Source organism: Haliotis asinina, chromosome 2 (genome assembly GCF_037392515.1).
Source record: "Haliotis asinina isolate JCU_RB_2024 chromosome 2, JCU_Hal_asi_v2, whole genome shotgun sequence".
NCBI classification, from domain to species: Eukaryota; Metazoa; Mollusca; class Gastropoda; order Lepetellida; family Haliotidae; genus Haliotis; species Haliotis asinina.
In genome coordinates, this window is record NC_090281.1 from 94,431,218 (window position 1) to 94,449,353 (window position 18,136).

The window sequence follows — 18,136 nt, forward strand, 5'->3', positions numbered from 1 at the left end:
ATTCAAAGACACCCTAGACGTAAACAGTATATAATATATTCCGACTCTCTTTCTTGCCTTCAAGCTATTAAAAATATTTCCTGTAAACATCCACTTTTAATAGAAATTATGGAACTGTATAATACTCTTGCTACTGGCCAATACGACATCGTCTTTTGTTGGTTACCCAGTCACGTAGGTATTTCTGGGAATGTGATGGCCGATCTTGCTGCCAAGGCAGCACTCACCAAATCTGTGACACCACTTCTTCTTCCATATTCAGATTACAAAGCTTGCATTAGAACGTATATCCGCGATCTGATGCAGAAGAGGTGGGACACTCAAATAAATTACATGAAATAAAACCTTATATCGGTTATACTTACTTGGGTTGTCAGTCCAGATTTGAGGAGGTCATTATGCGACGATGTCGCATTGGCCATACGAGGTATACTCACGAGTATCTATTAAAAGGTGAAGATCCTCCGTTTTGTATCCCTTGTGATGAAAGAATCACAGTCAAGCATGTCCTGCTTGACTGTGTTGAATATTCCATCACAAGGGATAAATATTTTAATTCACGAACTTTGAAGGATCTTTTTAATTCTGTTAGCTCTCATTTAATTATTGCATTTTTAAAAGAATTAGATTTGCTAAATGAATTGTAAATAGAAAAATATTTTATGCTTGGAAGTTTGAATTAGTAACTTAGAGTGTTAGTGGCTGTATCCTCGAGGGGGGTTAAAGCACTGTAAAATTATTGTCCTCCTGAGAGGGTGCGTAAGTCCCAAAACATTTGAAGTCAAATTTGATCTTCCATTTTGTCTTAGCCGTAGAATATGTGTCATTTTAATTTGTGGCTAATCTTGCATACAATCACCAGCAGCTGAGGGGATGATGTAAATCCAGCTAGGGACCATGCAGGTAGCAGAAGTACTGTAAGTCCCCATGGCCCCTAGTATGGTGATCTACCTTCAGTTGTTGGTGATCTATATAGCCTGTTTTTATATTGTTTTGTCTGAATAGGAATATTAGTTTTAACTTTTCATGCTAGTTTTATTTCTTATTGTGATATTCTAGTTGTTTTACTGTCCTTCGTTGACAGGTTTTTATAGTATCCATATATTTCACTTCAGTATTTAAAGTTCTCGTCACGATATGGCTGAGATATTGCCAATGTGACGTTAAATATTAACTCACTCACTCACTTTAAGAATCACATTCTGGCGATTGCGAGTGGGAAGTGACTGGTCCTGAGCAGCAAAAAGGAAGCCCTTATTATTTTACAGATTAGAATGAAAATGCAGCAGAGAGGGTTCGGGTGATCATGGCCCTCGCCCCCTCTACACGCAGCCCAGACAGCGAATGGGACTTCTCCCAGGAAACACTGCCTAGTCGAACCCACCAGGAACTTTCCGGAGAATATGGAGGCTCCCCAACACTGCAGCCTTCAGCATTACCCAGATTGTCAGAAGGGCTGTGCTCCCGGTGGAGAACCCGGGCACTCTCCTCATCTGCGCCAAGAGATCAGGAGGTACCAAACCAAGGGCACCGAGAACAATGGGGAGCCTGACGACAGTGTACTTGGGATGCAAGCGAGACATTTCAAAGGCGAGGTCCGCATATTTATCATGCTTTTCCTGAATCTTGCCAATCACATTGCTGTCAAAAGGGACAGAAAATTCAATGATATAAATAATTTCATTGGCTTTATCAAAAAGGACAAGATCAGGTTTGTTGGCTGGAATTCGTCTCAGGCTGTATATTGGCCTATTCCAGAGAAGTTTAAAAGCATCATTTTCCAGGACGCCCTGGACATGTTCAGGGTCATACCATGGATGGACCTCGGAGTCAAAGCCACAGGCATGGCGGAGACGATAATAAAAGCAGTGAGCCATGCCATCATGTCTTTTGAGATATGCAGTTTGTCCAAGGAAGGGCATCCACTGACAAGGTGTTGGACAGTCTCTGTAAATTGATTGCAAAGACGACATTTCATATTGATATTTTCTTTAAGAATCGCATTCTGGCGATTGCGAGTGGGAAGTGACTGGTCCTGAGCAGCAAAAAGGAAGCCCTCAGTTTCACATTTGAGACCAGCCGACTTCATCCAGGCAAAGGAGTCGGTTGGATTGCTGTTCTGTTCCACACACTGCATGTAAACACGATGCAATGGCTTCTGAGACAGCTTCTCCACAAAGGACCGACTCTGGGCAGACTTGGTGAAAGACTTCACCTGGTTTACTCCCATCACTGTACCGTCCAGCAGTACATCGCCATCAACAAAATCAACTTCAAATTTCAAATTGTGTCCAACAACCTTGGCACGCTTAAAGTAGCTGTGGAATTCCTTGCTTTCATCATGAATCTTGACGTGCATCACCAGAGGATCATCTGACAAATAAATATGTGCAAAAGTACACAATAAAATTCTGTCATGAAGAGCTTCCACATTAATCAAACCCCGTCCTCCTGAATTGATTGGCATATATAAACGATTAAGAGAGGAACGAGGGTGATGTGCTCTGTTATCAGACATGATCCTTCTGGTCAGGCGGTCAAGACTCTTGATGTCTTGTTTTGTCCAATCAACTACTCCAAAGGAATAGGAGAGGACTGGCACAGCAAAAGTATTGGTGGCTTTGACTTTGTTTCGAGCATTTAGCTCTGAACTCCAGATTTTCTTTAAACGAGATTTATACTCGGCCCGAAGTTTATCTTGAATCAGGGCATTCTGGAGCTTGTCTCGAACTTGCATTCCAAGATAGTTGTAGGCCTGATCTTCCACAAGATGCTCAATAACTCCTCCCCCTTGTAACTTGACCGATCCATCATTAGTTACCTTGCCACGTTTCAGATGAAGAGTATTACATTTGTCGAGTCCAAATGTCATGCCAATATCATTAGAGAAGGACTCGACAAGGAGAACCTGTTCTTTCAAATTGGTATCTCCTTTGGCAAGGAGCTCGATGTCATCCATGTAGAGGAGATGAGTAAGAGGTATTATTATGTTTTACAGATTAAAAATTGAAATGCAGCAGAGAGGGTTATTATTATTATTATTATAAAACACTTACTAGTGTAATAGTGTCATAGTGCTTGTGCATTAATATCATTCCATGAGGATACTTACAAGTACAATGGAGATATGGTTTAATGCATATTTATTATGACGTAGAGCGGTTCATTTACACTAATAACTGTGCCACTTAATACTTCGTACATTACATTCGTATGTATCTGAAAGCCCCTTAAACTACAATAAACTTCAACGTTCATAGTTTCAAACAGCTATCAATGGTTTATATTGGAAGAGGGTGAACACAGCACTTGGAACAGTGAAACAAATGCACGTGCGGTACGTGATGAGGGTTAAATTAGAACAGCACTACTTGATCTCGGTGTTTGATGTAATGCACATACCCTTTGTCATGCATACTAATTAAACACCTTTAATTGAAATTCTGTGACTTAAATGTTCAAATGGCATGGCAAAATTATGTGAAATGGCATTCTATATTTTACTTTAATCGATTTTCATTTTTGTTTAAAGTGAAATTCATCGATACGTTTTCACTGCAGACTATAGAATCAGTATTTTACGGAAAAGGGCAATAGCAAATATAACATTTGACCACTCCTTTACATGACAATGGGCATTCGCTGATCTGCAAAATTTACAAGGCAGAATACCTAAAGTTCACAAGAACTCCTACGCACATTCTGCCATTATTGACAATTTGTAACCGAGACAGAATTAATCACCAAAGGAGAACACTAATATTAATTTGACATTTAATGTATTGTACAGAATATTGGATTTAATCTGAGTTATTGTTAACACCACAGAATTAAGGTCACTAAGCTCATTAATCTTTACGAAGGTGCTCTTTAACCTCAGTACGTTTGTAGTTCTCGGAAATGGGCGTAATCATTAACTCCCGCTGGCATGTATCACGATGTTATTATACACAGTCACCAGTAACTGTGCTAGTTGACTGAAGGAAATATCATTTTCCTCAAGAGAATCCTATAACAAAGTGTACGTAACATTTTTATCACAGACGAAATATTAATGTCGATCGTTTTCTTCAGAGAGACAGTACAAAAGCATTCATGCTTCCTGTTATATCAAGTGCTATGGAAGAAACAAATGTCATAGAAGTCAATATTGTCTCATTTTTTTCTCAAGACAAAATGGAGGTGGTAGGTTGCTAACGATGACATACGAAAGGTCCAAGGATTATCCAGACATGTCCGAGGGGTGACAGTTCACTGATCGCTTACCATCACGTGAACACTTGCTATGATCTCGCTTATGAAGAAGGAACTAACAAGGTTATGCCGTGGTGCATTCTCGTTATGAATTAACACATTATGAATTAACGATGAGGTACTCAGTCTGCTTGACAGTTGGAACAACTCCATATTGGTTTCCTGTTTATAGCGATATACAGAAGTGTATAGAGTGGTTTGGAAGGAGTGTATCAGTACTAAGAATTTGGTTTTGTGGCAGAACTTTCTGAGTTTACCAATTTCTGTTCAGTGTTTGCGGCACCTTTATTAAGCGCGTGTAAAGCTATATGAAGAATTGTGACATGATTTCGTTTCCGTGGTAAGTCACAACCTGAAATCAGAGTTACCTCCTTACCTCTAGTCAGTCAGAAATTCCCATTTTCTAGAACAGAAGCTGTACTTACATGAAACCCGGAGATCTGGGACCTTTACGATCTGACTAACATTTTTCCATCGACTGTTCCCAACATTGGTTCTTTGAATGCTGAAGAGAGTGGAATTAGCTTTCCCTCTCTTATTTAAATGAGAGACAGAGAGTGACGACGTGCGACCATCTAAGTTACCAGAGATCCCAGATTATGTTCTGAGTACAGAACTAGCCCCGAGCTCGTGAATCACTTCAGACGTTCTTCCCACGTCGAAGTGACTCTATGTCACACAATAACAACAACTGTCCAAAACACCTCTAAAACGCAATTCTTTCCCCCATTCATCAAATAGCGATGTGTTCTTTTCGCATCAAAGGCGTAAAAACAATTTTATTTATCTACTTTAGAAAGGTCCTTACCTTCATTAAAACATATGTCATTCTAAATATCGTGTTTCAGGGATGATTTTATACGACTGTCACAACTACTTTCTATATGATTATCCGGTTGGGCAGATAATCGAACGTGATTCTTATCTAGCCTTCAGTAGTAATATTTGCCACTGATCATTTCTCCTGCTGTACAACTGAAGCAGCCGCCTGGCATTACAGTGACAAAGCTCTCTCTCACAAGTGACAAAATAAGCAAGAGTGATAGATTCCATTCTTCTCACTATCTACTCTCCCGCCTGACACAGTTGTAGAGTGTCTAGACAGCACAACAGGTACCGGGACGGAAGTCTGATAAGTTGCTGGAGTTGCCTTTGAAATGACAAACATTAATTATTTTGTTTTTGTTACACATGATGTCTGGAGAAGATGCGGTTAATGCCCGTTTTAGAAGGGTATCCCATTATGTGCTTAAATACATACTGGCAGCCAGCTTTAACGAGTAGATTTAAGTGTGTATGTCACTTGTACGATGGTATGAGATGCATCATGTTTAGAAAGGATATCCATGTTTTGAAAAAAACCCAACGGTTTTACTATTTCAGCAACAGCTAGCATTAGTACACACAACGGAGTCTTCATCAGGTCATTACAGCCGTTAAAAATAATAAACGTAACATCTTCGTGTGATGGTACGTGTGACATCACGGTATTATCGCAGATCCACGGTGGTCTCATATTCCAACTAGATATGTTGAGAACTTTTACTTCTGGTGATAAAAATGCTGAATAAACATGCACGCAATCGCAACTGTGTTTATGTGACAAGCACTATGTATACAGATATTTTCATAAAATACGTCATGTTTTCTAACTATCCAACTGAAGTACGTATTGAGTGTGTTTAGGCGCATCTGTAGAACTACCGCGGCCAGTTCACAACATACACATCTGTGCAAGTGTTCTCGTGTTAATTAGTATGAAGAAAAATGATATGATATATTTTACATCCATCACAGTGGCATCAAGATAAACCAGTTATTGATAGGAAACCTGTCCACACGGTTAATAATAATGAGATTTTGTAAGAAAGATTAACTGTTAGAATTCCATATCCCCTTAACATGATGTGACATCACGCAGCGCGATAACAACGCATGAACGTTATTGTCTAAATTACGTTTCGGCCCAAACTTTACTTTTAAACAGCACACGCTATCTCGTACCAAGTGAACTATATAACTTTTCTCACTTGGTGACATTGAGCATGTGATAGTTACTATACGCTTCTGGAATGTGATTGTTGAATATAGAACCTTGTTGATTGGATGAAGCCACGGGTATTTGGCAAGACAATGTTTTAGCTTTGTAAACACACAATGATGATAAATTGTCAATGTCATAGAACAGCCACACCACTGTTCCGCACGTTACCTTTTAACATTTTAGGAAATATTCTCACAATATGCACAGTTTTGCTTATTTCAATCTTTAATTCAGCGTGTTAGGTGGAACTGAAAGAAGTCTAAAGACAATTCACTCACGTCACTGAACATCATGTGACAAGTACCAGAGGTGCCATGGTGTATTCTCGTCCCCTAGTAAAGTGCCTACCAGTTCCCTCTATTTTCGCTTTCAACAACGGAATGCTGATAAGGGACAACTTCCCACATTCAGCAGTTGGAACCAACGCCATCACCCTGACTAGATTCAATCGATCAATGTCATTACGACAACTTCGAACAATAAACCATGTATCAACTTACAATTTAAATCATTGAAGTCATTTGTCTATGCACACAACGACACTTCCGAGACACACGAATAAGGGGATTTCTTTCAGCTCCATGTATTTCATTTTATTTTGAGCGATCACTCTTCAAGCTCATAAAACGTAACACCCTCGCGTCAATTCGCAGTGCAATGGTTCATGGTTTTATTACATGTTTATGTTTCATGAAGAGTGCTCTTGTTAAAGAATGTTCTTGTTGGGTTTACGTTAATGGATAAACACTGAAACCACATGCTGTGACGGAGTGTTGTTACTGGATCATGAACTCCTCTTGATGTTTCATAATAGGCTAATGACAAAATAGCCATCTATAGTGTACATGCATTATATAACAGAACTCTTTAATATTAATGATATTTCATCATCCTTCGTAATATAAAGAAGAACAGTGTCACCTGATGTTCTTACAAAGATGATGCTTTTAATTGCAGTTTGACTTTCGAAGTTAATTTATACAAAAAAATCTAATCTCAGTCACACATTTCATTCCCTATCTCAGTCACGCATTTCATCCCTTTTAGAATGGTATAATTCTTATGTCGTTAGGAGTGTATAACATAATCCCATAATAGTGTTATGGGTTAGAAATTACTGTGCTTACCCTTTAAGTTAAGAAATAACAAATACACATCCTTATGACAACGTTGTCACCAAACCATCCGGAAATGGTGCACAATTTAGTATCAGTTTTCATGAAAACCTTCAGTAAATTAAAACATGGAATGCAGCTAGCAAAGGTACTGTACGTCCCCATGGTCCCCAGTATGGTGATCTACCTTCTGTTGTTGGCGATCTGTAGCCCGTGTTTAATAATTTATTGTCTTCTTTAATTACAATGTTTTAGTTTTTCATGCTGGTTTTATATTCATATCTGTGATATTCTAGTGTTTTTACTATCCTTTGTCGACAGGTTTTTATATTACACATATATTCCATTTCAGTGTTATGTTCCCGTCACGATGTGGCTGAAATATTGCCCATGTGACGTTAAATATAAACTCACTCACTCACTAAAACATGGAAACCAGCTGGATCCAACTTGGAGGAGTGGGGTAATGAAACGAACTGGAAACCATCCTGAAATGGCCAGTTTCAGCGTCATGGAAACCACAGTGAAACTATAGGAAACTCCCTGGATACCAAGTGGAAATGTTGGTTTCCGTGACGTTTCTTCTCAGTTTCGATGTTCCGGAAAACAGCTTTTTTTTTATAGTGAACAGTTTTTAAACACATTACTGACCGTGGTGGACTTTGGTGAAATGAAACAGTCTGAGGTACAGACAAAAATGTACTTTACTTTAGTCAAGAAAATCACACAGCCAAAATGTTTCAACAACTGTTTTATTACCGCTTACGAGGGTACTGTAAATTGAATATATAACTGAAATAATTTTGTAGCCTTGGTAATTTGTGATGTTATAGAAATATCGAAATTTCAATTTTCATTCAATATTCTATAGGAATGTATGGTAGTCAGCATATCTCAGTCATTACTTTTCATGTTGACAGACTGTTAACACATTTTACTGATTTCCGATAACAAAATAAAAACCAAAATAACTCACTAAATCAAATTACATGGAAATGCTATGGTACACTCGTGCATGAAGTACATGACAAAGTGAAATAAACCAGAAAAGGCATAATATTTATTATCGAATTAACGAAACTGTTACCGTTAATTGGTAAGCGAACCGATACATGTATTACATATTAGCAATAAAGGGTTATGGAAGTACATCAAACACCATATAAATGTTCGTACTTAATTGAAGTTCAGTTTATGACTAAATACCTCTTACTGTATTTGCCCACGGCATCACCAAGTGGTGCATCCCTTAAACTAGATAGCTCGCCCATGAATCTCATTAAACAGATTAACATAGTTCGTGGAGCACAAGTATGTGCTACTATCGTGGCCGTCAACATTAAACCGAAGTGCACACATAAACAACATCCAATGCAATTACAAGAGTATCGCCATCAGGAAATATAAATATGAATGCGCATAAATTGATTAACCGCAGAGAATTTCTCCACCTTATTCAGATTTTTCATGTGCCGACACATAAACAATTTTGTTGTGTCACGCAATAGGGGCCGCAGCAGTAAGCTTGGGCGTCTAACATTTTCAACTGAGGCATCACAGGCATCCTTGCACAAGACAATATCTTATTGCATACTTTTTAAGCCTCGGAATACTTCCACTTGTACAACTTGCCTGTATCATAAGTATTTTCGTGAATATCGAAATGGTTGGTGGTATAAGACAAGATTACTCCAGTTTTGTGGAAACTCATTGACATTTTTGCCTCCAAAGTGACATGTCTCGTGACTTTCATATAGAATACACTGTACACCCTTAGCATTCGTGGTAATAGTGAGATGTAAAGACCAGTAAATGGAAATGAGGATAAATTGCTATAGATGAAGTAAAATTCATAGGTGGGGACTTGTCCCTCGGCAAATTATTAACCGTGACAGTTCAAAGACTGTCATGATTTAGGACTTGGTTGAATCGAGGGATTGAGTAGATGAGACGGACATGCTTGTAGACATGCTTGAATGAGTACATGTACCCAGTTTGTGCGGCGTGGATTACACTAAATCATGTTAGCTTAACATGTTCACTGCCGTGGTTACATTAGGTCACTTGAGAAAATTGATAACCTATTCCAGTTTCATTGGACTTCAAACACTATTGGATAGATGGGATGTAGATCAGTATTCATCTTGGTAACAGAAGCATGAAATCGAATAAATCAATCCATATCACCTCACTGTCATCCGAAGTCTGGCCTCGCTACATGAAAGGTTTGTAGTTGTTCCCCTTGACACGGTAACTGTTATATGTAAGCATGACTTCTTCAAATGATCAAAGAACCGCTATAAGTAACATGTCAGTGTGGTTACAGATGATGGAATTTGCAAATTATTATTTTCACGTTTGACATGTTTCTGTGTGTATCTCTGAAACGGGTTCCAAAGCTCCCTTCAGAGAGATGGGTCCATCAAATCTAACACCAAATCCCCGTCTTAAAGATAACTCTAATCCGCTAATACAGTATATTTCTATATTCGGTGGAAGAATATATATATTATTATTTTAAAAAATTGATGGTATTCTTATGTGGATTCCAAAGGGATGTCCGCAAATGTCTTACAATCTAAGAAGAAATTAGTTTGCTAACATCCATGAGACATTTGGTCAGACATTAGACATTCCCATTGGCGCCAGCTTTGCTCGCGTCTTGCTGATATGTTATTGCTCGGTTTGGCAATTTCGTAAAAAGGAAATTTTGCAAAGAAAGGTAACATTACCTGACGAATATCGATGATATTTTATCGTATATGTATCATCAAGCAGTATCCATTCCTTGAGATCCAGAGTGACAAAGCACTCTTCTCTATACTTAATAACAAGGTGGACGAACTCAATTTTCAAACAGACAAAGTCCTCCTTTCCTTCACGCAACAGTCCAGCGGCTCTTGTCGTTTTATCCAAATGTTTTTAGCAACAATCGAGAACGATTATTTTGACAAGATGTGTCAAGATGTCAAGATACCTCTTGCTCACGAGTTGCAAGGCAATGGTTAGATCACTCAAGGCCATGGTTAGATTCAAAAGGTTTTTTAATGCTTCAGCAAACCTGAGTGAATGAGTAAATGACTGCATAAACAGATACGTAAGAGATACCGGAGCCTAAATGCGACTCATTGACGCGTCAGTAATACATCAACATCTTATGCTGTTGTAAATGTTTAATGAGGAAGCCATCATCTCATTTCACAGTCATCTTTCATTACCTTAAAGATACAATGAAACTATCGTCCAGATTCGTCACATGTATCGTGTTCATATTTGTCGTGTTAGAAAAGGATCGCACGTATTGATCTATTGTGATCTAAATGACTTTCATACGAGCTTGACAGTGTGGTGAAATATGACTGTTTGTGAGATGGTTTTCGAATCGCCTCATGATCAGCGACACATTCAAATATAGTGTTTTAGATGAAAACAACGAAAGCTATTTCAGATGTTCACTTTAAATGTCAGCTTGATTTCATCATGGTAAGCATACTGGAGACACTACTATAACGTTTTGAGCAGTCGAATTATATTCATGTGTACCTCGCAATACCTACATTGCAGCCTATCGTTCTTCGGTGTGTGTGTCTCTCTTTCACACACTCTTTTATGAGGAATGTAACTGAGATATTTCAATTCTTTTTGGACTGTTGCCCTCTACGATCACAGGAAATTGTTTCAGCGTATAGTCGAGACTGTAGTCTCTGACTTTGACGTGATGCACGTTAAGTTGCGATTATAAGCGCTTTAGTAGATATATGTCTTAGTTTATTTGGCGTGTTATCCAAGCGTTGAAGGTATTGTGTTTTAGAATCTAGACATTTATTACATTGACATTTAAATAATTGCCATGAAATTAATAAAAACACATTAAAAAATATTTGTTCATAAAATTAAGTGGCTGTTTATTTCATGCGATAACGCAATTCGCACGATAACAAATGCCCCACGTAATCCAATTTGGACTTTGGTTCTTTAAGTGCATCAGATTGCACGACACGTAAATAGAAAAAATCCGCATGTCGACTGACTAAACAAAGTATGTTTTTTGCTCGCGAGCGATTTTTATAGAAAGGTAACTGTGCTTTCTGAACGTCCTTAGACGAAATACTGAAACAACTAAATGCATCTCTGTATATACATCTATAAAAGCATTCCTCGACTGTACATCCGCGAGTCTCTATTTGCATGTGCTCGTTCATACCCGGCGTTCAATGTGAATGTTTATGTTTTTAATTGTGGGCATAGCATCATCACACAATGAATGGTTAGCATTTTTGTTTTGTGAAACAGACGTGTGTGGCAACTGCAAACTGAGGACAGGGACAATATAGTGGCAGGCTTGTTTGTGACCTGCCTGATGAGCAAATCATCCCACAGTGACATCCAGTCTTCGACAATGTATCTTCATGCATGCGTGCAAATTCAACAAACGTACCGTCAAGTTGTAGTGTTATATTTACTTGGTAAATGAACTTCCCTTGTATTGAGGGACAATCCCCTTTCACCCCACATATAATACATATTTGCAACATCGTAGAAGATATATCCTTTGTCAGGGTGTGAAGCCTTCGTAGACTGCCGAATATGGACTCATCCCGTATTTGCTGTAATTTTGCCTAAAGGATTACGATTGCTTTGCTTTGTATAACACAATTAATGGCGCCTGTCTCATATGCCATTTGCTGTACATATTTCATAACATGTCAGCGATAGTTCATGTGGCAGGCAGTTGATAGCTGAATTGTTCCGCTGCGTGTTTACTATTGCGTGTTTCGTCTTCTGTTCCGTTCTGTGTTCAGAAGATGTGAAGATTCGAACAGCGGGCTCCATCTGGCTCATGGCATTTCAACACAAGACCACCTACAATACCATACAACAGTAGGATGTGTATCAAGGCGTAGCCCCTTTCCATGATCTGGTGGATAGATTGTCTTTCCGACGCGAAGGCCTGTGGTTCCATATGGCCTCGTCATGCCCAAAACGTTTAAACGAACTGCATCTCGACGATTATTAAACAATTTATTGTATTTATGTTAAACTGGGATGGGCATGGTATCTCAGTTAGTTAATTTGAAACAAACCAACATATGTTCGATAAGTACACGCTGTGCACACTCATGCGTGGTTGCATTATAGCATGACCATAAATTATTGAGAATTTAAAGACTGTAATTTTCTTTTTCACTCATTACTCACACTTTATTTCATAAGGCTCCAAACATGTTCTATTGGATTTAGGACAGGGCCATAGCTTGGTCTATCCAATAATTTCATATTGTGGGTCTTTGAATGCTTTGAACGACGTTTTCAGTCGCTGGAAAATCCAAAAATGTCTATAGAACACGTTAGGTGATGGAGGTAAATGATCCCATGGGGATATCTGTGTAGTGTAGTTCGAATACACAGAGGCACATTTCCCCTAACACAGCTATGCCACCCCACACCTTAAATTGTGGGCTGTACTTTAGGGACTGACACAAAGGTTTTTCATTTTGTTTGGTCAAGAATTTCAGTGTATTAGGAAACAGCCACAAAGACCTTCCATCACATGAGAAAATCACGTTGTCCCAGTTAAAATGTCTACGCTGTAACACAAGTTCAACCATCGCTCCTTTTGTTCAGATTTCATGATCGGTGATGCAATTTCTCGACTTTTCTGCCAACCCAATGCTTGCAGCTCAGTTCTAATTGTCTCCTTACAGGCAATCACCGTTCCACTGTCAGTCATATCCAACCTCTAGGTGTTCTAAACTACTTGGTATATTTTTAAAAACAAGTATACCTAGCCGCCTCCTGTCACCGACAGTCAATTTTCTGAGCCAACCTCCGCCTCCCTGGTGCTCAATGCCATATTCATTTGCAATATTTTTCAAAATATGATAAACAGTGGACAAAGGGATGCCTGTTCTAATTGAAATCACTGATCTGATATCTTAGTTATTCTACTCTTAAAAATCAACTTCCTCTTTTCTGAGGATCACTGAAAACGTCGCCAAGTAGCAAGTAAACGAAGGAGGATAACTCTTCAAACTAATTTAGAAAGATTAAGGCTGCTGCCTTTCTTGAATGAAACCAAGCATTTGACAGCTGGTCACGGTTGTTCATAATAGAAATCCAATTATACATATTCCTAAAATTCTGAATAATTTCTGGTTATACTATAGTTGGTGTTCTGATTGGTAAACAATCAACGAAAACATAGAATCTGTTCAGGATTGGCTAATGTTTTAAAATAAACTTCATTGGTTGCCATTGTGTAAAGAGAGCTCTGGGAATTTTTCACTGGTGTGTTATTTCGGGATAAAGCAGGGATATTTATCTTTGTGGTGTTAAACATTCAAGAATAGATACTTCATGTTCAAATATATCCTACAAACCTGATAGTATTGGGCGATGTGACCAATGTTGAGTTGAGGTGCCATTCTAGTAGATTATTTTAAGCCTATACGGACAAACGAATTGTCGTCACTGTAGATGCCGGCATATTCAGCTGAATGACCCAGTCGGCAATGATTGTGTCTACCGATGATCAACGGCATCCAATGTATGTTATACTAGTATTTGAGACTATACTTTCTTACTAAAGTATAAATGCTAGTACATTCTTTAAAGTTTTGTCCAACACGGGATTCGACACCGCACCCTTACAGTCATGCATCTAATCGCCAGCACACAAAAGTACTATACTAGGTGTAAGCTCAAATATAACAAATGTTTCATTTGACCACTTTCTAAATGACATCGTGTAATCATAAGTGCATGAAGTCACATTTTCATATCTTTGATAATCACACAAAAAGTCCATGTACATATGCTTAGTAATTCCTTTGCAGAAACAGTTAGCCAGTATCATATTTGATATGATCTCTGTGAGACACATAATCAATAAAATTGATGGAGCATAAAGTACGTCGTAAGAAAAACAACATCGAAACCCAATGTCTTGCGAATACCCGTTTTCCTGAACCATTTGTGGTCTATACAGACAAAACAGCACAATTAAACGGCGCAAAGGAAGTACGGAAGCGTATTGGAAGTATGCCTACCATATAATCAAAAATACTTTTTCCTACAGTAAACGTGTAAGCGAAGATTCAATCACGCAGCTTGGTCCTCGGCTCATAAATCATCCCAAGAACACATTGAGTAAGAAACGATAAATCTTGTGACTTAAATGCTACATTCCTCCTAAAGCCCTGATGTTTTACATACACATGGTGGCTTAAGTGAGCTTCTGCCGGATGTGTTTAGGTTTTTTCTCTCTACTATTTTGGGAGAACGTATGTATTTTAGAACAACTTTGTAGCCGTCGTATACAGCTGTTGAGTTGAGAATGCTAATAAATCTTTGAATTTGGATTACTGAACGTGCAAACCGTAAACTGGCTAAATCTGACACGAAAACAAGAAAGAAATATGCAGGTCGTTTTTAGGGATACCATTGGTACATCAGCAAACCATGTCGGCAGCGGAACTGCCTTGGCTGGAGCTTGACAGAAATGTGAAGTACTGCAGGAGAGACGCACCCGAGAATACATTGGAGGAAGTTTAGTATCTGACTGGATGAGCATGAGTAGATAACGTCAATGTTGATCGTGCTATTCGGATAATGGTGTAAATGTGGGAGGAAAAAGTCAGATGCGTCTCATGTTGGTATCTGTCTGTGTAGTGAAACACTGATGGGCACCGGTTCGGTGCTTAGGGCACAATCTCGACGTCAATAATCCGAACAAATCTACGATCTGGGATTTCCAAACTTTGTATGCTGGCGATTAGGGGCCTGAGTCTGAGGGAGCGGGTTCAATCCCGGATGGGTCTCAACCCAAAAGGTACTAGAATTTATACTTTACTAAGAAAGTGTAATCCCAAATATGACATATATTACATTTGAGCAATTTCTAAATGACATTGTGTAATCATGGCTTTCGTATCAGAGGGGTACACAGTCTAGATTACTAGTTGTCCGACTTCCATGTTTTTGAACGGGTGAATCGGTTACCTTTGTCTGTTGGCGATTAGCTGCGTTACTCCGAGGGTGCGGGTGCGAATACCGGATGGGACTCAACCCAAAAAAAACACTAAAATTTGTACTTTACTAAAATAGTGTAATCCCAAATATGGCATATGTTACATTAAAAATCTAGACTGGAAACGAGACACAAACCACACATCCGAGACAAACATAATACAAATGATTAGACGTGTGGTAACTACCTCAAAATACACAGATGAAGATGCATATTTTTGCTTTGCAAAAATGGCATATACATTAAAATATAAGAATATAATGTTGTCTACTTGTGTTACCTCAGCTATGTTATATACAATCATATATACACATGCGTCAAGCATGAAGGCGCTTTATAAGAACTATCATGCTGGTCCTATGTGCAAATGAAAAGTTTAGTTTTATATATATAATTTTGTCTATTCTATTTCCCAAAGGACATGAAGTGAATGAGTCAGAACATATAACATAATTCTTTGCTCCATGGACATGCATACATTCAAAATCAGGATGACTCAGATTAGTTGTTTTTATTGGCGACTGGCTTCAGAGTATTTGTCTGCAATGCATACGACGAATCCGATAACACTAAAATATATCACTTACAACATACACTGTCTACTTTCATAACGCTTGTAGAAGACAATTGCACAAACGTCTTACATATTTACATTTCCCACTGCAATATATGTAAAGATTGTATGCCGAAAAAATGTATTATCAGTTATGTGATTGTGTCGCCTATATTGGAAAGATATTTTAATTTGCCGAATCAGGAAACATGGGGCTGTATAATAAAACATCACTAGTTTTCAGTTATTCTGTGTTCAATACAATGACGTCATAATTACTGGACAAATGAATTAATAGTGTCACCACAAGGACCAACAATCCAGTGGTGTTGAACAAGTACCAACAAAACACAGGTGTCGCAAAACAGACCCCCTCAAAACAGGTGTCTGTTGCAGTTTTTGGTGACAGATTGCTGACCGTACACTGTCTGATGGCTGTGTGCAGTGTACGACAGACGTGACTCACACACCCAAATTGATGCTCGGTGATGGTCGCAGTGGGACATTCGGTAGCACTATGACATTAGATATGATGATTGAAGTAACGACTAGATTGCGATTGGCCGCTGGCGACATCAGATGGTCACTGGAGTCTCCATCTCTTCAATCTATTTCATTTCAACCACTAACAATTCTGAGGAGAAACGTGAGAGTAATCCCAAAGGAATGTCTTCAAGTGTTGTTTTATACTTATTAAAGTATAACGAGTGTTTCATCTGCAGCTAGAACATTAAGGATACAAAAATATTTAAGATAAAAGTAAACATCAAACTTGCATGCACGCAACAATAAAGAGCATGTGTTCATGCAAACCTTCAACTTCAAAGAACAGTCTGTTCGTAAATATATGGCGTTATACCAAAAAGGCAAACTTGCGATTTAAATCGTATTGATGGATCACTGAGGACAGGTTCTTTCCATAAACTGTAGGCTTATACGGCACCATTGTTATAAACCAGTAGAATCTTAAGTCTTTGAAGGGCATTTAGAAGTGAAATGCATAAGAATGAAGATTTTATGGATATCAACTTCTTTATATGAGAACACAACGTTTCGGAGTTAATGCTTACTCCTTCATCAGGTGATTGAGAATGGGGTACAGAGCTATATTTATATGTACAGGTAAAACAATAACAAAGTAACAAGTGGAATGACTTTACGAAAGCTGGAAGCCAGTATAAACAAGCGCTGATTGGAAACCGACAGTTATGACAACAATGATAGAAGCCAATGGTAATACATTACAGATGATGGGATATGTTTACATAACACAGGTAGGGGGTAAGGACGATGTACATGATAGGGGAAAAGGGTGGAAGCCAATGGTGGATGATGTTTACATAACACCTGATTGGGGATAAGGATGATGTACATGACTGCATGAGGGTTGATGGGCATGTTTACATGGGGGTAGATGATGTACAAACACAAGTAGATAAGGATGTACACGGGTAGATTGGCTATACATGGATTACATAGATAGAATGTACACAGATAGATGAGATTAATTTATCAATAAGTCCCAGGCACTTGGTAGGTACAATCCTTGGTCACGGTTGATTGCTGGTTTCTGTCTCCGGATCTCGATGGCTTCTTGCAGTTTCCTTTGGCGCCAGTTGTTGTTGTTGGTAGTTAGTATCCTAGTGTCCTCCCATCGGATTGAATGTCCAGGGTTCTTGAGAATGTGTTCAGAGATGGCCGATTTCTGGTCGAGTTTGCTGACAGAGGTCTGGTGTTCCTTCATTCTGGTGTTGATTGGTCTCAGCGTTTCTCCAATGTATAGGTCGCCACAGTTGCAAGGGATCTGGTAGATGCATCCTCTCGGGTTAGTGTGTTCACAGCTGGGTCCTTTACCGTTGACTTTTAGGTAGGTCTTGATGGTCTTGCCACTGGAGAAGGTGACATCGATGCTGGCTTTGGTCTTGATGAGGCGTGATATTTGATGACTGATGGGGCCAAGGTAGGGTACGGTTACTCTGATGGGTGATGGAGAAGGCTTGAGGCGGGGTTCTCGGTCCTTGAGGGTCTTGTTGATGGTGGCTGTGACGAGCTGGGGAGGGTAACCGTTTAGTGTGGTGAATGTCTTTATGAGGTGGTCCAGTTCATTGTTTAGGGCATCAGGATGACAGAGGGCTTTGGCA